This window comes from Electrophorus electricus, unplaced genomic scaffold (assembly GCF_041902795.1).
Source record: "Electrophorus electricus isolate QZ-2024a unplaced genomic scaffold, ASM4190279v1 Scaffold344, whole genome shotgun sequence".
Lineage (NCBI taxonomy): Eukaryota > Metazoa > Chordata > Actinopteri > Gymnotiformes > Gymnotidae > Electrophorus > Electrophorus electricus.
Window position 1 is genome coordinate 1 of NW_027658632.1, and position 22,300 is coordinate 22,300.

At 43.7% G+C, this 22,300-nt stretch overlaps 20 non-coding genes across 20 annotated transcripts; all 20 read left to right on the plus strand.

The window, feature by feature from the left end:
- Window positions 1–1,212: 1,212 nt before the first annotated feature.
- On the plus strand, window positions 1,213–1,295 carry trnal-cag (transfer RNA leucine (anticodon CAG)). The gene has a single exon. It is a non-coding gene; the product is annotated as a tRNA-Leu (tRNA).
- Window positions 1,296–1,376: 81 nt separating this feature from the next.
- Window positions 1,377–1,457, plus strand: trnas-aga (transfer RNA serine (anticodon AGA)). Its single transcript has one exon. It is a non-coding gene; the product is annotated as a tRNA-Ser (tRNA).
- A 2,049-nt stretch (window positions 1,458–3,506) lies between these two features.
- trnal-cag (transfer RNA leucine (anticodon CAG)) lies at window positions 3,507–3,589 on the plus strand. The gene has a single exon. It is a non-coding gene; the product is annotated as a tRNA-Leu (tRNA).
- Window positions 3,590–3,670: 81 nt separating this feature from the next.
- trnas-aga (transfer RNA serine (anticodon AGA)) lies at window positions 3,671–3,751 on the plus strand. The gene has a single exon. It is a non-coding gene; the product is annotated as a tRNA-Ser (tRNA).
- Window positions 3,752–5,800: 2,049 nt separating this feature from the next.
- Window positions 5,801–5,883, plus strand: trnal-cag (transfer RNA leucine (anticodon CAG)). The gene has a single exon. It is a non-coding gene; the product is annotated as a tRNA-Leu (tRNA).
- An 81-nt stretch (window positions 5,884–5,964) lies between these two features.
- trnas-aga (transfer RNA serine (anticodon AGA)) lies at window positions 5,965–6,045 on the plus strand. Its single transcript has one exon. It is a non-coding gene; the product is annotated as a tRNA-Ser (tRNA).
- A 2,049-nt stretch (window positions 6,046–8,094) lies between these two features.
- On the plus strand, window positions 8,095–8,177 carry trnal-cag (transfer RNA leucine (anticodon CAG)). Its single transcript has one exon. It is a non-coding gene; the product is annotated as a tRNA-Leu (tRNA).
- An 81-nt stretch (window positions 8,178–8,258) lies between these two features.
- On the plus strand, window positions 8,259–8,339 carry trnas-aga (transfer RNA serine (anticodon AGA)). The gene has a single exon. It is a non-coding gene; the product is annotated as a tRNA-Ser (tRNA).
- A 2,050-nt stretch (window positions 8,340–10,389) lies between these two features.
- trnal-cag (transfer RNA leucine (anticodon CAG)) lies at window positions 10,390–10,472 on the plus strand. Its single transcript has one exon. It is a non-coding gene; the product is annotated as a tRNA-Leu (tRNA).
- Window positions 10,473–10,553: 81 nt separating this feature from the next.
- Window positions 10,554–10,634, plus strand: trnas-aga (transfer RNA serine (anticodon AGA)). Its single transcript has one exon. It is a non-coding gene; the product is annotated as a tRNA-Ser (tRNA).
- A 2,049-nt stretch (window positions 10,635–12,683) lies between these two features.
- Window positions 12,684–12,766, plus strand: trnal-cag (transfer RNA leucine (anticodon CAG)). The gene has a single exon. It is a non-coding gene; the product is annotated as a tRNA-Leu (tRNA).
- Window positions 12,767–12,847: 81 nt separating this feature from the next.
- Window positions 12,848–12,928, plus strand: trnas-aga (transfer RNA serine (anticodon AGA)). Its single transcript has one exon. It is a non-coding gene; the product is annotated as a tRNA-Ser (tRNA).
- Window positions 12,929–14,977: 2,049 nt separating this feature from the next.
- On the plus strand, window positions 14,978–15,060 carry trnal-cag (transfer RNA leucine (anticodon CAG)). Its single transcript has one exon. It is a non-coding gene; the product is annotated as a tRNA-Leu (tRNA).
- An 81-nt stretch (window positions 15,061–15,141) lies between these two features.
- On the plus strand, window positions 15,142–15,222 carry trnas-aga (transfer RNA serine (anticodon AGA)). Its single transcript has one exon. It is a non-coding gene; the product is annotated as a tRNA-Ser (tRNA).
- A 2,049-nt stretch (window positions 15,223–17,271) lies between these two features.
- On the plus strand, window positions 17,272–17,354 carry trnal-cag (transfer RNA leucine (anticodon CAG)). The gene has a single exon. It is a non-coding gene; the product is annotated as a tRNA-Leu (tRNA).
- Window positions 17,355–17,435: 81 nt separating this feature from the next.
- Window positions 17,436–17,516, plus strand: trnas-aga (transfer RNA serine (anticodon AGA)). The gene has a single exon. It is a non-coding gene; the product is annotated as a tRNA-Ser (tRNA).
- A 2,050-nt stretch (window positions 17,517–19,566) lies between these two features.
- Window positions 19,567–19,649, plus strand: trnal-cag (transfer RNA leucine (anticodon CAG)). The gene has a single exon. It is a non-coding gene; the product is annotated as a tRNA-Leu (tRNA).
- Window positions 19,650–19,730: 81 nt separating this feature from the next.
- On the plus strand, window positions 19,731–19,811 carry trnas-aga (transfer RNA serine (anticodon AGA)). The gene has a single exon. It is a non-coding gene; the product is annotated as a tRNA-Ser (tRNA).
- A 2,049-nt stretch (window positions 19,812–21,860) lies between these two features.
- trnal-cag (transfer RNA leucine (anticodon CAG)) lies at window positions 21,861–21,943 on the plus strand. Its single transcript has one exon. It is a non-coding gene; the product is annotated as a tRNA-Leu (tRNA).
- An 81-nt stretch (window positions 21,944–22,024) lies between these two features.
- trnas-aga (transfer RNA serine (anticodon AGA)) lies at window positions 22,025–22,105 on the plus strand. The gene has a single exon. It is a non-coding gene; the product is annotated as a tRNA-Ser (tRNA).
- Window positions 22,106–22,300: the final 195 nt, after the last annotated feature.

Sequence of the window (22,300 nt, forward strand, 5' to 3'; positions counted from 1 at the left end):
AAACTATACTAAAGGTATTCTCTGTGGGACACTGGATCACCAGGAAAGGACTTGGGCACCATTGCTTGGTCTGAAGTTGAACTTCACTCAGCAAAATTAAACACAATCCTAAATGCTCTCACAGCAAGAAGAGTTTCAAGGTCAAGGTGGGCTTTTGCGCCAGTTGAACATAATAACTCTTGCACCCAAAGCTACTATCGCAAGCCTTAAATACCAAGCCTCTTAGTAGGGCAATCTAGTGCCATTTTCACTGGACACTCGTAAGAAGCAGAAGTCATTTATTTTGCTCATTTCATAAGGAGACAACGAAGCATGGTGCAGCGCAACTGTGGATCAGAAGTACGGATAAAGAGCTCATCCAGCAGTTGAACCTGGGATCACTCACACCCTAAGCAAGAATCAGACACCTAGACCAAGGAGCCCAGTTCCCGCAGCTTGCTTTGTTATTCTTTCGACGTTTGCCTCTTGTCCACATTCTGCTCAATTGGCATTATTGATTTGTTACAATTTTCCTTTGATCAATTTAGAGTTCATTTGATGACTTTATTGGCAAGAGATCAGCACGCTGTTTAAAAATGAGCTGTCCCAGAGAAAGGTCTCACTCCTGCTTCAAAATGTATACCATTTTCTTTTTTATTCCGTTGAAAGCGAAAGCTCGTCAGACGCTGGTATATAAATTTGAACACCTAGCGCGCTATGTAAAAATGAATAAAATGCTTTTCTTTTCCCAAATTCAAAAGCAAATGTTGAAATATTTCAAGGAAGGGGTATTATTCCTCATCTTTGATTCAACACTAAAATCAATGCAAAGCATGCTTGCAATACACTGAATTTGTATTGTGAGAATGAGACAGTTTTCAAAAATGATTCAACATCACACGGGCGCATCATTGCAGAGTAAGGAAAAGGCTTTATGCAAGTTCGCACGTCTGTCATAAAGAGTTTTAAAGTGTTTTGAAATATAGCCACTTGTGGGAACCTTACACAGTAACTCTGTGCTAATATTCGGAGTATGTAAATAACATGATAGCCTTACCCTCACATAAGATTTTTCCAGAACATGTGCACTGATAAGAATTGTTGATAAGTTTCTTGATCTGTAGCATGTTAGAGTTCTGTCAGTTTATGGACAACTCGGGCTCAAAGGCAGCGCTCATCATTGCATAAAAAGAGGGGGCGTGGTCTCGTGGTCCCCGCCACCCACGGAAGCGTGTCAGGATGGCCGAGCGGACCAAGGCGCTGCGTTCAGGTCGCAGTCTCGTCTAGAGGCGTGGGTTCGAATCCCACTTCTGACAAGCTTTTCTCACTCGACATTTCATGCGTTGCGTCGGTGCTCTTCAGCTTCAGAGCTGTGCAGTATCGACCTGCGGCACGTGGTAGTCATGGCCGAGAGGTTAAGGCGATGGACTAGAAATTCATTGGGTTTTCCCGCGCAGGTTCGAGTCCTGCTGACTACGTGAGTGTTCTCTGCTGTTCATGAGCTTTGAGTCTGCCTGCAAAACTGCCTTTCCTATCTGGGAGGGAGTCTAAGCCCTCTTCTCTCTCTGAGTTTCCATGTGCGGAGCTCTCTTATTTGTCCATCAAAGGCATGATCATTTCAGGCCTTTGCTATGCTGTGTTTCCACCGTAGCCGGCTTTCTTACTTCACCCAATTGTTACCAGCAGGTGTATCTGTAATAGGTGATGAAGAACAACCCAGTTCTTGTCCTGTAGTTCTTCCGCCCTACAGAATCTAGTTGCCTGCCTAATATAACTTGACTGTTACGTCACAGCCAGTCCTTCGATGTCATCTTTACATAGCCTTTGAAAAGAACACTCCTAAGGCCTGCACACCAGTGCTTGGACCTATCGGTACCAAACTCGCTGGCTCTAATCTAAGCCTTGACCAGATGGTGCACGGAGCTTTTCGTGGTGCTGCATCATTCGGCCTCAAGTTTTTTAGCCTCTGAAATACACATTGGAAATGACAGGGCAAAATGCACTTAAAAAAAAACAAAAAAAAAAACACGACCGCGAGGCCTGTGCATCAATGATTTCACTTAGCCACACCAAACTCAATGGCTTTAACCTATCCTTTGGACAGAGGGAGGTCATCGACTTTTAAAGCCCCATTCTTTAAAGTTGGACCTAGGGCGACCCGTTTCTCTTTAGACGTAGACATTGCTTTAAGGTGAGGGTTGCCGCTGTAAATTCCTAAAAACATAACAAGCCAATTTTGCACCAGGAGAGTTTCTTCTTAAACCCAATGTAGCGCAATTGTTAGATTTACTGCACTCTTTCAATTATTTTAGAGTAAACTATACTAAAGGTATTCTCTGTGGGACACTGGATCACCAGGAAAGGACTTGGGCACCATTGCTTGGTCTGAAGTTGAACTTCACTCAGCAAAATTAAACACAATCCTAAATGCTCTCACAGCAAGAAGAGTTTCAAGGTCAAGGTGGGCTTTTGCGCCAGTTGAACATAATAACTCTTGCACCCAAAGCTACTATCGCAAGCCTTAAATACCAAGCCTCTTAGTAGGGCAATCTAGTGCCATTTTCACTGGACACTCGTAAGAAGCAGAAGTCATTTATTTTGCTCATTTCATAAGGAGACAACGAAGCATGGTGCAGCGCAACTGTGGATCAGAAGTACGGATAAAGAGCTCATCCAGCAGTTGAACCTGGGATCACTCACACCCTAAGCAAGAATCAGACACCTAGACCAACGAGCCCAGTTCCCGCAGCTTGCTTTGTTATTCTTTCGACGTTTGCCTCTTGTCCACATTCTGCTCAATTGGCATTATTGATTTGTTACAATTTTCCTTTGATCAATTTAGAGTTCATTTGATGACTTTATTGGCAAGAGATCAGCACACTGTTTAAAAATGAGCTGTCCCAGAGAAAGGTCTCACTCCTGCTTCAAAATGTATACCATTTTCTTTTTTATTCCGTTGAAAGCGAAAGCTCGTCAGACGCTGGTATATAAATTTGAACACCTAGCGTGCTATGTAAAAATGAATAAAATGCTTTTCTTTTCCCAAATTCAAAAGCAAATGTTGAAATATTTCAAGGAAGGGGTATTATTCCTCATCTTTGATTCAACACTAAAATCAATGCAAAGCATGCTTGCAATACACTGATTTTGTATTGTGAGAATGAGACAGTTTTCAAAAATGATTCAACATCACACGGGCGCATCATTGCAGAGTAAGGAAAAGGCTTTATGCAAGTTCGCACGTCTGTCATAAAGAGTTTTAAAGTGTTTTGAAATATAGCCACTTGTGGGAACCTTACACAGTAACTCTGTGCTAATATTCGGAGTATGTAAATAACATGATAGCCTTACCCTCACATAAGATTTTTCCAGAACATGTGCACTGATAAGAATTGTTGATAAGTTTCTTGATCTGTAGCATGTTAGAGTTCTGTCAGTTTATGGACAACTCGGGCTCAAAGGCAGCGCTCATCATTGCATAAAAAGAGGGGGCGTGGTCTCGTGGTCCCCGCCACCCACGGAAGCGTGTCAGGATGGCCGAGCGGACCAAGGCGCTGCGTTCAGGTCGCAGTCTCGTCTAGAGGCGTGGGTTCGAATCCCACTTCTGATAAGCTTTTCTCACTCGACATTTCATGCGTTGCGTCGGTGCTCTTCAGCTTCAGAGCTGTGCAGTATCGACCTGCGGCACGTGGTAGTCATGGCCGAGAGGTTAAGGCGATGGACTAGAAATCCATTGGGTTTTCCCGCGCAGGTTCGAGTCCTGCTGACTACGTGAGTGTTCTCTGCTGTTCATGAGCTTTGAGTCTGCCTGCAAAACTGCCTTTCCTATCTGGGAGGGAGTCTAAGCCCTCTTCTCTCTCTGAGTTTCCATGTGCGGAGCTCTCTTATTTGTCCATCAAAGGCATGATCATTTCAGGCCTTTGCTATGCTGTGTTTCCACCGTAGCCGGCTTTCTTACTTCACCCAATTGTTACCAACAGGTGTATCTGTAATAGGTGATGAAGAACAACCCAGTTCTTGTCCTGTAGTTCTTCCGCCCTACAGAATCTAGTTGCCTGCCTAATATAACTTGACTGTTACGTCACAGCCAGTCCTTCGATGTCATCTTTACATAGCCTTTGAAAAGAACACTCCTAAGGCCTGCACACCAGTGCTTGGACCTATCGGTACCAAACTCGCTGGCTCTAATCTAAGCCTTGACCAGATGGTGCACGGAGCTTTTCGTGGTGCTGCATCATTCGGCCTCAAGTTTTTTAGCCTCTGAAATACACATTGGAAATGACAGGGCAAAATGCACTTAAAAAAAAAAAAAAAAAAAAACACGACCGCGAGGCCTGTGCATCAATGATTTCACTTAGCCACACCAAACTCAATGGCTTTAACCTATCCTTTGGACAGAGGGAGGTCATCGACTTTTAAAGCCCCATTCTTTAAAGTTGGACCTAGGGCGACCCGTTTCTCTTTAGACGTAGACATTGCTTTAAGGTGAGGGTTGCCGCTGTAAATTCCTAAAAACATAACAAGCCAATTTTGCACCAGGAGAGTTTCTTCTTAAACCCAATGTAGCGCAATTGTTAGATTTACTGCACTCTTTCAATTATTTTAGAGTAAACTATACTAAAGGTATTCTCTGTGGGACACTGGATCACCAGGAAAGGACTTGGGCACCATTGCTTGGTCTGAAGTTGAACTTCACTCAGCAAAATTAAACACAATCCTAAATGCTCTCACAGCAAGAAGAGTTTCAAGGTCAAGGTGGGCTTTTGCGCCAGTTGAACATAATAACTCTTGCACCCAAAGCTACTATCGCAAGCCTTAAATACCAAGCCTCTTAGTAGGGCAATCTAGTGCCATTTTCACTGGACACTCGTAAGAAGCAGAAGTCATTTATTTTGCTCATTTCATAAGGAGACAACGAAGCATGGTGCAGCGCAACTGTGGATCAGAAGTACGGATAAAGAGCTCATCCAGCAGTTGAACCTGGGATCACTCACACCCTAAGCAAGAATCAGACACCTAGACCAAGGAGCCCAGTTCCCGCAGCTTGCTTTGTTATTCTTTCGACGTTTGCCTCTTGTCCACATTCTGCTCAATTGGCATTATTGATTTGTTACAATTTTCCTTTGATCAATTTAGAGTTCATTTGATGACTTTATTGGCAAGAGATCAGCACGCTGTTTAAAAATGAGCTGTCCCAGAGAAAGGTCTCACTCCTGCTTCAAAATGTATACCATTTTCTTTTTTATTCCGTTGAAAGCGAAAGCTCATCAGACGCTGGTATATAAATTTGAACACCTAGCGCGCTATGTAAAAATGAATAAAATGCTTTTCTTTTCCCAAATTCAAAAGCAAATGTTGAAATATTTCAAGGAAGGGGTATTATTCCTCATCTTTGATTCAACACTAAAATCAATGCAAAGCATGCTTGCAATACACTGAATTTGTATTGTGAGAATGAGACAGTTTTCAAAAATGATTCAACATCACACGGGCGCATCATTGCAGAGTAAGGAAAAGGCTTTATGCAAGTTCGCACGTCTGTCATAAAGAGTTTTAAAGTGTTTTGAAATATAGCCACTTGTGGGAACCTTACACAGTAACTCTGTGCTAATATTCGGAGTATGTAAATAACATGATAGCCTTACCCTCACATAAGATTTTTCCAGAACATGTGCACTGATAAGAATTGTTGATAAGTTTCTTGATCTGTAGCATGTTAGAGTTCTGTCAGTTTATGGACAACTCGGGCTCAAAGGCAGCGCTCATCATTGCATAAAAAGAGGGGGCGTGGTCTCGTGGTCCCCGCCACCCACGGAAGCGTGTCAGGATGGCCGAGCGGACCAAGGCGCTGCGTTCAGGTCGCAGTCTCGTCTAGAGGCGTGGGTTCGAATCCCACTTCTGACAAGCTTTTCTCACTCGACATTTCATGCGTTGCGTCGGTGCTCTTCAGCTTCAGAGCTGTGCAGTATCGACCTGCGGCACGTGGTAGTCATGGCCGAGAGGTTAAGGCGATGGACTAGAAATTCATTGGGTTTTCCCGCGCAGGTTCGAGTCCTGCTGACTACGTGAGTGTTCTCTGCTGTTCATGAGCTTTGAGTCTGCCTGCAAAACTGCCTTTCCTATCTGGGAGGGAGTCTAAGCCCTCTTCTCTCTCTGAGTTTCCATGTGCGGAGCTCTCTTATTTGTCCATCAAAGGCATGATCATTTCAGGCCTTTGCTATGCTGTGTTTCCACCGTAGCCGGCTTTCTTACTTCACCCAATTGTTACCAGCAGGTGTATCTGTAATAGGTGATGAAGAACAACCCAGTTCTTGTCCTGTAGTTCTTCCGCCCTACAGAATCTAGTTGCCTGCCTAATATAACTTGACTGTTACGTCACAGCCAGTCCTTCGATGTCATCTTTACATAGCCTTTGAAAAGAACACTCCTAAGGCCTGCACACCAGTGCTTGGACCTATCGGTACCAAACTCGCTGGCTCTAATCTAAGCCTTGACCAGATGGTGCACGGAGCTTTTCGTGGTGCTGCATCATTCGGCCTCAAGTTTTTTAGCCTCTGAAATACACATTGGAAATGACAGGGCAAAATGCACTTAAAAAAAAACAAAAAAAAAAACACGACCGCGAGGCCTGTGCATCAATGATTTCACTTAGCCACACCAAACTCAATGGCTTTAACCTATCCTTTGGACAGAGGGAGGTCATCGACTTTTAAAGCCCCATTCTTTAAAGTTGGACCTAGGGCGACCCGTTTCTCTTTAGACGTAGACATTGCTTTAAGGTGAGGGTTGCCGCTGTAAATTCCTAAAAACATAACAAGCCAATTTTGCACCAGGAGAGTTTCTTCTTAAACCCAATGTAGCGCAATTGTTAGATTTACTGCACTCTTTCAATTATTTTAGAGTAAACTATACTAAAGGTATTCTCTGTGGGACACTGGATCACCAGGAAAGGACTTGGGCACCATTGCTTGGTCTGAAGTTGAACTTCACTCAGCAAAATTAAACACAATCCTAAATGCTCTCACAGCAAGAAGAGTTTCAAGGTCAAGGTGGGCTTTTGCGCCAGTTGAACATAATAACTCTTGCACCCAAAGCTACTATCGCAAGCCTTAAATACCAAGCCTCTTAGTAGGGCAATCTAGTGCCATTTTCACTGGACACTCGTAAGAAGCAGAAGTCATTTATTTTGCTCATTTCATAAGGAGACAACGAAGCATGGTGCAGCGCAACTGTGGATCAGAAGTACGGATAAAGAGCTCATCCAGCAGTTGAACCTGGGATCACTCACACCCTAAGCAAGAATCAGACACCTAGACCAACGAGCCCAGTTCCCGCAGCTTGCTTTGTTATTCTTTCGACGTTTGCCTCTTGTCCACATTCTGCTCAATTGGCATTATTGATTTGTTACAATTTTCCTTTGATCAATTTAGAGTTCATTTGATGACTTTATTGGCAAGAGATCAGCACGCTGTTTAAAAATGAGCTGTCCCAGAGAAAGGTCTCACTCCTGCTTCAAAATGTATACCATTTTCTTTTTTATTCCGTTGAAAGCGAAAGCTCGTCAGACGCTGGTATATAAATTTGAACACCTAGCGTGCTATGTAAAAATGAATAAAATGCTTTTCTTTTCCCAAATTCAAAAGCAAATGTTGAAATATTTCAAGGAAGGGGTATTATTCCTCATCTTTGATTCAACACTAAAATCAATGCAAAGCATGCTTGCAATACACTGATTTTGTATTGTGAGAATGAGACAGTTTTCAAAAATGATTCAACATCACACGGGCGCATCATTGCAGAGTAAGGAAAAGGCTTTATGCAAGTTCGCACGTCTGTCATAAAGAGTTTTAAAGTGTTTTGAAATATAGCCACTTGTGGGAACCTTACACAGTAACTCTGTGCTAATATTCGGAGTATGTAAATAACATGATAGCCTTACCCTCACATAAGATTTTTCCAGAACATGTGCACTGATAAGAATTGTTGATAAGTTTCTTGATCTGTAGCATGTTAGAGTTCTGTCAGTTTATGGACAACTCGGGCTCAAAGGCAGCGCTCATCATTGCATAAAAAGAGGGGGCGTGGTCTCGTGGTCCCCGCCACCCACGGAAGCGTGTCAGGATGGCCGAGCGGACCAAGGCGCTGCGTTCAGGTCGCAGTCTCGTCTAGAGGCGTGGGTTCGAATCCCACTTCTGACAAGCTTTTCTCACTCGACATTTCATGCGTTGCGTCGGTGCTCTTCAGCTTCAGAGCTGTGCAGTATCGACCTGCGGCACGTGGTAGTCATGGCCGAGAGGTTAAGGCGATGGACTAGAAATCCATTGGGTTTTCCCGTGCAGGTTCGAGTCCTGCTGACTACGTGAGTGTTCTCTGCTGTTCATGAGCTTTGAGTCTGCCTGCAAAACTGCCTTTCCTATCTGGGAGGGAGTCTAAGCCCTCTTCTCTCTCTGAGTTTCCATGTGCGGAGCTCTCTTATTTGTCCATCAAAGGCATGATCATTTCAGGCCTTTGCTATGCTGTGTTTCCACCGTAGCCGGCTTTCTTACTTCACCCAATTGTTACCAACAGGTGTATCTGTAATAGGTGATGAAGAACAACCCAGTTCTTGTCCTGTAGTTCTTCCGCCCTACAGAATCTAGTTGCCTGCCTAATATAACTTGACTGTTACATCACAGCCAGTCCTTCGATGTCATCTTTACATAGCCTTTGAAAAGAACACTCCTAAGGCCTGCACACCAGTGCTTGGACCTATCGGTACCAAACTCGCTGGCTCTAATCTAAGCCTTGACCAGATGGTGCACGGAGCTTTTCGTGGTGCTGCATCATTCGGCCTCAAGTTTTTTAGCCTCTGAAATACACATTGGAAATGACAGGGCAAAATGCACTTAAAAAAAAAAAAAAAAAAAAAACACGACCGCGAGGCCTGTGCATCAATGATTTCACTTAGCCACACCAAACTCAATGGCTTTAACCTATCCTTTGGACAGAGGGAGGTCATCGACTTTTAAAGCCCCATTCTTTAAAGTTGGACCTAGGGCGACCCGTTTCTCTTTAGACGTAGACATTGCTTTAAGGTGAGGGTTGCCGCTGTAAATTCCTAAAAACATAACAAGCCAATTTTGCACCAGGAGAGTTTCTTCTTAAACCCAATGTAGCGCAATTGTTAGATTTACTGCACTCTTTCAATTATTTTAGAGTAAACTATACTAAAGGTATTCTCTGTGGGACACTGGATCACCAGGAAAGGACTTGGGCACCATTGCTTGGTCTGAAGTTGAACTTCACTCAGCAAAATTAAACACAATCCTAAATGCTCTCACAGCAAGAAGAGTTTCAAGGTCAAGGTGGGCTTTTGCGCCAGTTGAACATAATAACTCTTGCACCCAAAGCTACTATCGCAAGCCTTAAATACCAAGCCTCTTAGTAGGGCAATCTAGTGCCATTTTCACTGGACACTCGTAAGAAGCAGAAGTCATTTATTTTGCTCATTTCATAAGGAGACAACGAAGCATGGTGCAGCGCAACTGTGGATCAGAAGTACGGATAAAGAGCTCATCCAGCAGTTGAACCTGGGATCACTCACACCCTAAGCAAGAATCAGACACCTAGACCAACGAGCCCAGTTCCCGCAGCTTGCTTTGTTATTCTTTCGACGTTTGCCTCTTGTCCACATTCTGCTCAATTGGCATTATTGATTTGTTACAATTTTCCTTTGATCAATTTAGAGTTCATTTGATGACTTTATTGGCAAGAGATCAGCACGCTGTTTAAAAATGAGCTGTCCCAGAGAAAGGTCTCACTCCTGCTTCAAAATGTATACCATTTTCTTTTTTATTCCGTTGAAAGCGAAAGCTCGTCAGACGCTGGTATATAAATTTGAACACCTAGCGCGCTATGTAAAAATGAATAAAATGCTTTTCTTTTCCCAAATTCAAAAGCAAATGTTGAAATATTTCAAGGAAGGGGTATTATTCCTCATCTTTGATTCAACACTAAAATCAATGCAAAGCATGCTTGCAATACACTGAATTTGTATTGTGAGAATGAGACAGTTTTCAAAAATGATTCAACATCACACGGGCGCATCATTGCAGAGTAAGGAAAAGGCTTTATGCAAGTTCGCACGTCTGTCATAAAGAGTTTTAAAGTGTTTTGAAATATAGCCACTTGTGGGAACCTTACACAGTAACGCTGTGCTAATATTCGGAGTATGTAAATAACATGATAGCCTTACCCTCACATAAGATTTTTCCAGAACATGTGCACTGATAAGAATTGTTGATAAGTTTCTTGATCTGTAGCATGTTAGAGTTCTGTCAGTTTATGGACAACTCGGGCTCAAAGGCAGCGCTCATCATTGCATAAAAAGAGGGGGCGTGGTCTCGTGGTCCCCGCCACCCACGGAAGCGTGTCAGGATGGCCGAGCGGACCAAGGCGCTGCGTTCAGGTCGCAGTCTCGTCTAGAGGCGTGGGTTCGAATCCCACTTCTGACAAGCTTTTCTCACTCGACATTTCATGCGTTGCGTCGGTGCTCTTCAGCTTCAGAGCTGTGCAGTATCGACCTGCGGCACGTGGTAGTCATGGCCGAGAGGTTAAGGCGATGGACTAGAAATTCATTGGGTTTTCCCGCGCAGGTTCGAGTCCTGCTGACTACGTGAGTGTTCTCTGCTGTTCATGAGCTTTGAGTCTGCCTGCAAAACTGCCTTTCCTATCTGGGAGGGAGTCTAAGCCCTCTTCTCTCTCTGAGTTTCCATGTGCGGAGCTCTCTTATTTGTCCATCAAAGGCATGATCATTTCAGGCCTTTGCTATGCTGTGTTTCCACCGTAGCCGGCTTTCTTACTTCACCCAATTGTTACCAACAGGTGTATCTGTAATAGGTGATGAAGAACAACCCAGTTCTTGTCCTGTAGTTCTTCCGCCCTACAGAATCTAGTTGCCTGCCTAATATAACTTGACTGTTACGTCACAGCCAGTCCTTCGATGTCATCTTTACATAGCCTTTGAAAAGAACACTCCTAAGGCCTGCACACCAGTGCTTGGACCTATCGGTACCAAACTCGCTGGCTCTAATCTAAGCCTTGACCAGATGGTGCACGGAGCTTTTCGTGGTGCTGCATCATTCGGCCTCAAGTTTTTTAGCCTCTGAAATACACATTGGAAATGACAGGGCAAAATGCACTTAAAAAAAAAAAAAAAAAAAAACACGACCGCGAGGCCTGTGCATCAATGATTTCACTTAGCCACACCAAACTCAATGGCTTTAACCTATCCTTTGGACAGAGGGAGGTCATCGACTTTTAAAGCCCCATTCTTTAAAGTTGGACCTAGGGCGACCCGTTTCTCTTTAGATGTAGACATTGCTTTAAGGTGAGGGTTGCCGCTGTAAATTCCTAAAAACATAACAAGCCAATTTTGCACCAGGAGAGTTTCTTCTTAAACCCAATGTAGCGCAATTGTTAGATTTACTGCACTCTTTCAATTATTTTAGAGTAAACTATACTAAAGGTATTCTCTGTGGGACACTGGATCACCAGGAAAGGACTTGGGCACCATTGCTTGGTCTGAAGTTGAACTTCACTCAGCAAAATTAAACACAATCCTAAATGCTCTCACAGCAAGAAGAGTTTCAAGGTCAAGGTGGGCTTTTGCGCCAGTTGAACATAATAACTCTTGCACCCAAAGCTACTATCGCAAGCCTTAAATACCAAGCCTCTTAGTAGGGCAATCTAGTGCCATTTTCACTGGACACTCGTAAGAAGCAGAAGTCATTTATTTTGCTCATTTCATAAGGAGACAACGAAGCATGGTGCAGCGCAACTGTGGATCAGAAGTACGGATAAAGAGCTCATCCAGCAGTTGAACCTGGGATCACTCACACCCTAAGCAAGAATCAGACACCTAGACCAACGAGCCCAGTTCCCGCAGCTTGCTTTGTTATTCTTTCGACGTTTGCCTCTTGTCCACATTCTGCTCAATTGGCATTATTGATTTGTTACAATTTTCCTTTGATCAATTTAGAGTTCATTTGATGACTTTATTGGCAAGAGATCAGCACGCTGTTTAAAAATGAGCTGTCCCAGAGAAAGGTCTCACTCCTGCTTCAAAATGTATACCATTTTCTTTTTTATTCCGTTGAAAGCGAAAGCTCGTCAGACGCTGGTATATAAATTTGAACACCTAGCGCGCTATGTAAAAATGAATAAAATGCTTTTCTTTTCCCAAATTCAAAAGCAAATGTTGAAATATTTCAAGGAAGGGGTATTATTCCTCATCTTTGATTCAACACTAAAATCAATGCAAAGCATGCTTGCAATACACTGAATTTGTATTGTGAGAATGAGACAGTTTTCAAAAATGATTCAACATCACACGGGCGCATCATTGCAGAGTAAGGAAAAGGCTTTATGCAAGTTCGCACGTCTGTCATAAAGAGTTTTAAAGTGTTTTGAAATATAGCCACTTGTGGGAACCTTACACAGTAACTCTGTGCTAATATTCGGAGTATGTAAATAACATGATAGCCTTACCCTCACATAAGATTTTTCCAGAACATGTGCACTGATAAGAATTGTTGATAAGTTTCTTGATCTGTAGCATGTTAGAGTTCTGTCAGTTTATGGACAACTCGGGCTCAAAGGCAGCGCTCATCATTGCATAAAAAGAGGGGGCGTGGTCTCGTGGTCCCCGCCACCCACGGAAGCGTGTCAGGATGGCCGAGCGGACCAAGGCGCTGCGTTCAGGTCGCAGTCTCGTCTAGAGGCGTGGGTTCGAATCCCACTTCTGACAAGCTTTTCTCACTCGACATTTCATGCGTTGCGTCGGTGCTCTTCAGCTTCAGAGCTGTGCAGTATCGACCTGCGGCACGTGGTAGTCATGGCCGAGAGGTTAAGGCGATGGACTAGAAATCCATTGGGTTTTCCCGCGCAGGTTCGAGTCCTGCTGACTACGTGAGTGTTCTCTGCTGTTCATGAGCTTTGAGTCTGCCTGCAAAACTGCCTTTCCTATCTGGGAGGGAGTCTAAGCCCTCTTCTCTCTCTGAGTTTCCATGTGCGGAGCTCTCTTATTTGTCCATCAAAGGCATGATCATTTCAGGCCTTTGCTATGCTGTGTTTCCACCGTAGCCGGCTTTCTTACTTCACCCAATTGTTACCAACAGGTGTATCTGTAATAGGTGATGAAGAACAACCCAGTTCTTGTCCTGTAGTTCTTCCGCCCTACAGAATCTAGTTGCCTGCCTAATATAACTTGACTGTTACGTCACAGCCAGTCCTTCGATGTCATCTTTACATAGCCTTTGAAAAGAACACTCCTAAGGCCTGCACACCAGTGCTTGGACCTATCGGTACCAAACTCGCTGGCTCTAATCTAAGCCTTGACCAGATGGTGCACGGAGCTTTTCGTGGTGCTGCATCATTCGGCCTCAAGTTTTTTAGCCTCTGAAATACACATTGGAAATGACAGGGCAAAATGCACTTAAAAAAAAAAAAAAAAAAAAACACGACCGCGAGGCCTGTGCATCAATGATTTCACTTAGCCACACCAAACTCAATGGCTTTAACCTATCCTTTGGACAGAGGGAGGTCATCGACTTTTAAAGCCCCATTCTTTAAAGTTGGACCTAGGGCGACCCGTTTCTCTTTAGATGTAGACATTGCTTTAAGGTGAGGGTTGCCGCTGTAAATTCCTAAAAACATAACAAGCCAATTTTGCACCAGGAGAGTTTCTTCTTAAACCCAATGTAGCGCAATTGTTAGATTTACTGCACTCTTTCAATTATTTTAGAGTAAACTATACTAAAGGTATTCTCTGTGGGACACTGGATCACCAGGAAAGGACTTGGGCACCATTGCTTGGTCTGAAGTTGAACTTCACTCAGCAAAATTAAACACAATCCTAAATGCTCTCACAGCAAGAAGAGTTTCAAGGTCAAGGTGGGCTTTTGCGCCAGTTGAACATAATAACTCTTGCACCCAAAGCTACTATCGCAAGCCTTAAATACCAAGCCTCTTAGTAGGGCAATCTAGTGCCATTTTCACTGGACACTCGTAAGAAGCAGAAGTCATTTATTTTGCTCATTTCATAAGGAGACAACGAAGCATGGTGCAGCGCAACTGTGGATCAGAAGTACGGATAAAGAGCTCATCCAGCAGTTGAACCTGGGATCACTCACACCCTAAGCAAGAATCAGACACCTAGACCAACGAGCCCAGTTCCCGCAGCTTGCTTTGTTATTCTTTCGACGTTTGCCTCTTGTCCACATTCTGCTCAATTGGCATTATTGATTTGTTACAATTTTCCTTTGATCAATTTAGAGTTCATTTGATGACTTTATTGGCAAGAGATCAGCACGCTGTTTAAAAATGAGCTGTCCCAGAGAAAGGTCTCACTCCTGCTTCAAAATGTATACCATTTTCTTTTTTATTCCGTTGAAAGCGAAAGCTCGTCAGACGCTGGTATATAAATTTGAACACCTAGCGCGCTATGTAAAAATGAATAAAATGCTTTTCTTTTCCCAAATTCAAAAGCAAATGTTGAAATATTTCAAGGAAGGGGTATTATTCCTCATCTTTGATTCAACACTAAAATCAATGCAAAGCATGCTTGCAATACACTGAATTTGTATTGTGAGAATGAGACAGTTTTCAAAAATGATTCAACATCACACGGGCGCATCATTGCAGAGTAAGGAAAAGGCTTTATGCAAGTTCGCACGTCTGTCATAAAGAGTTTTAAAGTGTTTTGAAATATAGCCACTTGTGGGAACCTTACACAGTAACTCTGTGCTAATATTCGGAGTATGTAAATAACATGATAGCCTTACCCTCACATAAGATTTTTCCAGAACATGTGCACTGATAAGAATTGTTGATAAGTTTCTTGATCTGTAGCATGTTAGAGTTCTGTCAGTTTATGGACAACTCGGGCTCAAAGGCAGCGCTCATCATTGCATAAAAAGAGGGGGCGTGGTCTCGTGGTCCCCGCCACCCACGGAAGCGTGTCAGGATGGCCGAGCGGACCAAGGCGCTGCGTTCAGGTCGCAGTCTCGTCTAGAGGCGTGGGTTCGAATCCCACTTCTGACAAGCTTTTCTCACTCGACATTTCATGCGTTGCGTCGGTGCTCTTCAGCTTCAGAGCTGTGCAGTATCGACCTGCGGCACGTGGTAGTCATGGCCGAGAGGTTAAGGCGATGGACTAGAAATCCATTGGGTTTTCCCGCGCAGGTTCGAGTCCTGCTGACTACGTGAGTGTTCTCTGCTGTTCATGAGCTTTGAGTCTGCCTGCAAAACTGCCTTTCCTATCTGGGAGGGAGTCTAAGCCCTCTTCTCTCTCTGAGTTTCCATGTGCGGAGCTCTCTTATTTGTCCATCAAAGGCATGATCATTTCAGGCCTTTGCTATGCTGTGTTTCCACCGTAGCCGGCTTTCTTACTTCACCCAATTGTTACCAACAGGTGTATCTGTAATAGGTGATGAAGAACAACCCAGTTCTTGTCCTGTAGTTCTTCCGCCCTACAGAATCTAGTTGCCTGCCTAATATAACTTGACTGTTACGTCACAGCCAGTCCTTCGATGTCATCTTTACATAGCCTTTGAAAAGAACACTCCTAAGGCCTGCACACCAGTGCTTGGACCTATCGGTACCAAACTCGCTGGCTCTAATCTAAGCCTTGACCAGATGGTGCACGGAGCTTTTCGTGGTGCTGCATCATTCGGCCTCAAGTTTTTTAGCCTCTGAAATACACATTGGAAATGACAGGGCAAAATGCACTTAAAAAAAAAAAAAAAAAAAAACACGACCGCGAGGCCTGTGCATCAATGATTTCACTTAGCCACACCAAACTCAATGGCTTTAACCTATCCTTTGGACAGAGGGAGGTCATCGACTTTTAAAGCCCCATTCTTTAAAGTTGGACCTAGGGCGACCCGTTTCTCTTTAGATGTAGACATTGCTTTAAGGTGAGGGTTGCCGCTGTAAATTCCTAAAAACATAACAAGCCAATTTTGCACCAGGAGAGTTTCTTCTTAAACCCAATGTAGCGCAATTGTTAGATTTACTGCACTCTTTCAATTATTTTAGAGTAAACTATACTAAAGGTATTCTCTGTGGGACACTGGATCACCAGGAAAGGACTTGGGCACCATTGCTTGGTCTGAAGTTGAACTTCACTCAGCAAAATTAAACACAATCCTAAATGCTCTCACAGCAAGAAGAGTTTCAAGGTCAAGGTGGGCTTTTGCGCCAGTTGAACATAATAACTCTTGCACCCAAAGCTACTATCGCAAGCCTTAAATACCAAGCCTCTTAGTAGGGCAATCTAGTGCCATTTTCACTGGACACTCGTAAGAAGCAGAAGTCATTTATTTTGCTCATTTCATAAGGAGACAACGAAGCATGGTGCAGCGCAACTGTGGATCAGAAGTACGGATAAAGAGCTCATCCAGCAGTTGAACCTGGGATCACTCACACCCTAAGCAAGAATCAGACACCTAGACCAACGAGCCCAGTTCCCGCAGCTTGCTTTGTTATTCTTTCGACGTTTGCCTCTTGTCCACATTCTGCTCAATTGGCATTATTGATTTGTTACAATTTTCCTTTGATCAATTTAGAGTTCATTTGATGACTTTATTGGCAAGAGATCAGCACGCTGTTTAAAAATGAGCTGTCCCAGAGAAAGGTCTCACTCCTGCTTCAAAATGTATACCATTTTCTTTTTTATTCCGTTGAAAGCGAAAGCTCGTCAGACGCTGGTATATAAATTTGAACACCTAGCGCGCTATGTAAAAATGAATAAAATGCTTTTCTTTTCCCAAATTCAAAAGCAAATGTTGAAATATTTCAAGGAAGGGGTATTATTCCTCATCTTTGATTCAACACTAAAATCAATGCAAAGCATGCTTGCAATACACTGAATTTGTATTGTGAGAATGAGACAGTTTTCAAAAATGATTCAACATCACACGGGCGCATCATTGCAGAGTAAGGAAAAGGCTTTATGCAAGTTCGCACGTCTGTCATAAAGAGTTTTAAAGTGTTTTGAAATATAGCCACTTGTGGGAACCTTACACAGTAACTCTGTGCTAATATTCGGAGTATGTAAATAACATGATAGCCTTACCCTCACATAAGATTTTTCCAGAACATGTGCACTGATAAGAATTGTTGATAAGTTTCTTGATCTGTAGCATGTTAGAGTTCTGTCAGTTTATGGACAACTCGGGCTCAAAGGCAGCGCTCATCATTGCATAAAAAGAGGGGGCGTGGTCTCGTGGTCCCCGCCACCCACGGAAGCGTGTCAGGATGGCCGAGCGGACCAAGGCGCTGCGTTCAGGTCGCAGTCTCGTCTAGAGGCGTGGGTTCGAATCCCACTTCTGACAAGCTTTTCTCACTCGACATTTCATGCGTTGCGTCGGTGCTCTTCAGCTTCAGAGCTGTGCAGTATCGACCTGCGGCACGTGGTAGTCATGGCCGAGAGGTTAAGGCGATGGACTAGAAATCCATTGGGTTTTCCCGCGCAGGTTCGAGTCCTGCTGACTACGTGAGTGTTCTCTGCTGTTCATGAGCTTTGAGTCTGCCTGCAAAACTGCCTTTCCTATCTGGGAGGGAGTCTAAGCCCTCTTCTCTCTCTGAGTTTCCATGTGCGGAGCTCTCTTATTTGTCCATCAAAGGCATGATCATTTCAGGCCTTTGCTATGCTGTGTTTCCACCGTAGCCGGCTTTCTTACTTCACCCAATTGTTACCAACAGGTGTATCTGTAATAGGTGATGAAGAACAACCCAGTTCTTGTCCTGTAGTTCTTCCGCCCTACAGAATCTAGTTGCCTGCCTAATATAACTTGACTGTTACGTCACAGCCAGTCCTTCGATGTCATCTTTACATAGCCTTTGAAAAGAACACTCCTAAGGCCTGCACACCAGTGCTTGGACCTATCGGTACCAAACTCGCTGGCTCTAATCTAAGCCTTGACCAGATGGTGCACGGAGCTTTTCGTGGTGCTGCATCATTCGGCCTCAAGTTTTTTAGCCTCTGAAATACACATTGGAAATGACAGGGCAAAATGCACTTAAAAAAAAAAAAAAAAAAAAAACACGACCGCGAGGCCTGTGCATCAATGATTTCACTTAGCCACACCAAACTCAATGGCTTTAACCTATCCTTTGGACAGAGGGAGGTCATCGACTTTTAAAGCCCCATTCTTTAAAGTTGGACCTAGGGCGACCCGTTTCTCTTTAGACGTAGACATTGCTTTAAGGTGAGGGTTGCCGCTGTAAATTCCTAAAAACATAACAAGCCAATTTTGCACCAGGAGAGTTTCTTCTTAAACCCAATGTAGCGCAATTGTTAGATTTACTGCACTCTTTCAATTATTTTAGAGTAAACTATACTAAAGGTATTCTCTGTGGGACACTGGATCACCAGGAAAGGACTTGGGCACCATTGCTTGGTCTGAAGTTGAACTTCACTCAGCAAAATTAAACACAATCCTAAATGCTCTCACAGCAAGAAGAGTTTCAAGGTCAAGGTGGGCTTTTGCGCCAGTTGAACATAATAACTCTTGCACCCAAAGCTACTATCGCAAGCCTTAAATACCAAGCCTCTTAGTAGGGCAATCTAGTGCCATTTTCACTGGACACTCGTAAGAAGCAGAAGTCATTTATTTTGCTCATTTCATAAGGAGACAACGAAGCATGGTGCAGCGCAACTGTGGATCAGAAGTACGGATAAAGAGCTCATCCAGCAGTTGAACCTGGGATCACTCACACCCTAAGCAAGAATCAGACACCTAGACCAACGAGCCCAGTTCCCGCAGCTTGCTTTGTTATTCTTTCGACGTTTGCCTCTTGTCCACATTCTGCTCAATTGGCATTATTGATTTGTTACAATTTTCCTTTGATCAATTTAGAGTTCATTTGATGACTTTATTGGCAAGAGATCAGCACGCTGTTTAAAAATGAGCTGTCCCAGAGAAAGGTCTCACTCCTGCTTCAAAATGTATACCATTTTCTTTTTTATTCCGTTGAAAGCGAAAGCTCGTCAGACGCTGGTATATAAATTTGAACACCTAGCGCGCTATGTAAAAATGAATAAAATGCTTTTCTTTTCCCAAATTCAAAAGCAAATGTTGAAATATTTCAAGGAAGGGGTATTATTCCTCATCTTTGATTCAACACTAAAATCAATGCAAAGCATGCTTGCAATACACTGAATTTGTATTGTGAGAATGAGACAGTTTTCAAAAATGATTCAACATCACACGGGCGCATCATTGCAGAGTAAGGAAAAGGCTTTATGCAAGTTCGCACGTCTGTCATAAAGAGTTTTAAAGTGTTTTGAAATATAGCCACTTGTGGGAACCTTACACAGTAACTCTGTGCTAATATTCGGAGTATGTAAATAACATGATAGCCTTACCCTCACATAAGATTTTTCCAGAACATGTGCACTGATAAGAATTGTTGATAAGTTTCTTGATCTGTAGCATGTTAGAGTTCTGTCAGTTTATGGACAACTCGGGCTCAAAGGCAGCGCTCATCATTGCATAAAAAGAGGGGGCGTGGTCTCGTGGTCCCCGCCACCCACGGAAGCGTGTCAGGATGGCCGAGCGGACCAAGGCGCTGCGTTCAGGTCGCAGTCTCGTCTAGAGGCGTGGGTTCGAATCCCACTTCTGACAAGCTTTTCTCACTCGACATTTCATGCGTTGCGTCGGTGCTCTTCAGCTTCAGAGCTGTGCAGTATCGACCTGCGGCACGTGGTAGTCATGGCCGAGAGGTTAAGGCGATGGACTAGAAATCCATTGGGTTTTCCCGCGCAGGTTCGAGTCCTGCTGACTACGTGAGTGTTCTCTGCTGTTCATGAGCTTTGAGTCTGCCTGCAAAACTGCCTTTCCTATCTGGGAGGGAGTCTAAGCCCTCTTCTCTCTCTGAGTTTCCATGTGCGGAGCTCTCTTATTTGTCCATCAAAGGCATGATCATTTCAGGCCTTTGCTATGCTGTGTTTCCACCGTAGCCGGCTTTCTTACTTCACCCAATTGTTACCAACAGGTGTATCTGTAATAGGTGATGAAGAACAACCCAGTTCTTGTCCTGTAGTTCTTCCGCCCTACAGAATCTAGTTGCCTGCCTAATATAACTTGACTGTTACGTCACAGCCAGTCCTTCGATGTCATCTTTACATAGCCTTTGAAAAGAACACTCCTAAGGCCTGCACACCAGTGCTTGGACCTATCGGTACCAAACTCGCTGGCTCTAATCTAAGCCTTGACCAGATGGTGCACGGAGCTTTTCGTGGTGCTGCATCATTCGGCCTCAAGTTTTTTAGCCTCTGAAATACACATTGGAAATGACAGGGCAAAATGCACTTAAAAAAAAAAAAAAAAAAAAACACGACCGCGAGGCCTGTGCATCAATGATTTCACTTAGCCACACCAAACTCAATGGCTTTAACCTATCCTTTGGACAGAGGGAGGTCATCGACTTTTAAAGCCCCATTCTTTAAAGTTGGACCTAGGGCGACCCGTTTCTCTTTAGACGTAGACATTGCTTTAAGGTGAGGGTTGCCGCTGTAAATTCCTAAAAACATAACAAGCCAATTTTGCACCAGGAGAGTTTCTTCTTAAACCCAATGTAGCGCAATTGTTAGATTTACTGCACTCTTTCAATTATTTTAGAGTAAACTATACTAAAGGTATTCTCTGTGGGACACTGGATCACCAGGAAAGGACTTGGGCACCATTGCTTGGTCTGAAGTTGAACTTCACTCAGCAAAATTAAACACAATCCTAAATGCTCTCACAGCAAGAAGAGTTTCAAGGTCAAGGTGGGCTTTTGCGCCAGTTGAACATAATAACTCTTGCACCCAAAGCTACTATCGCAAGCCTTAAATACCAAGCCTCTTAGTAGGGCAATCTAGTGCCATTTTCACTGGACACTCGTAAGAAGCAGAAGTCATTTATTTTGCTCATTTCATAAGGAGACAACGAAGCATGGTGCAGCGCAACTGTGGATCAGAAGTACGGATAAAGAGCTCATCCAGCAGTTGAACCTGGGATCACTCACACCCTAAGCAAGAATCAGACACCTAGACCAACGAGCCCAGTTCCCGCAGCTTGCTTTGTTATTCTTTCGACGTTTGCCTCTTGTCCACATTCTGCTCAATTGGCATTATTGATTTGTTACAATTTTCCTTTGATCAATTTAGAGTTCATTTGATGACTTTATTGGCAAGAGATCAGCACGCTGTTTAAAAATGAGCTGTCCCAGAGAAAGGTCTCACTCCTGCTTCAAAATGTATACCATTTTCTTTTTTATTCCGTTGAAAGCGAAAGCTCGTCAGACGCTGGTATATAAATTTGAACACCTAGCGCGCTATGTAAAAATGAATAAAATGCTTTTCTTTTCCCAAATTCAAAAGCAAATGTTGAAATATTTCAAGGAAGGGGTATTATTCCTCATCTTTGATTCAACACTAAAATCAATGCAAAGCATGCTTGCAATACACTGAATTTGTATTGTGAGAATGAGACAGTTTTCAAAAATGATTCAACATCACACGGGCGCATCATTGCAGAGTAAGGAAAAGGCTTTATGCAAGTTCGCACGTCTGTCATAAAGAGTTTTAAAGTGTTTTGAAATATAGCCACTTGTGGGAACCTTACACAGTAACTCTGTGCTAATATTCGGAGTATGTAAATAACATGATAGCCTTACCCTCACATAAGATTTTTCCAGAACATGTGCACTGATAAGAATTGTTGATAAGTTTCTTGATCTGTAGCATGTTAGAGTTCTGTCAGTTTATGGACAACTCGGGCTCAAAGGCAGCGCTCATCATTGCATAAAAAGAGGGGGCGTGGTCTCGTGGTCCCCGCCACCCACGGAAGCGTGTCAGGATGGCCGAGCGGACCAAGGCGCTGCGTTCAGGTCGCAGTCTCGTCTAGAGGCGTGGGTTCGAATCCCACTTCTGACAAGCTTTTCTCACTCGACATTTCATGCGTTGCGTCGGTGCTCTTCAGCTTCAGAGCTGTGCAGTATCGACCTGCGGCACGTGGTAGTCATGGCCGAGAGGTTAAGGCGATGGACTAGAAATCCATTGGGTTTTCCCGCGCAGGTTCGAGTCCTGCTGACTACGTGAGTGTTCTCTGCTGTTCATGAGCTTTGAGTCTGCCTGCAAAACTGCCTTTCCTATCTGGGAGGGAGTCTAAGCCCTCTTCTCTCTCTGAGTTTCCATGTGCGGAGCTCTCTTATTTGTCCATCAAAGGCATGATCATTTCAGGCCTTTGCTATGCTGTGTTTCCACCGTAGCCGGCTTTCTTACTTCACCCAA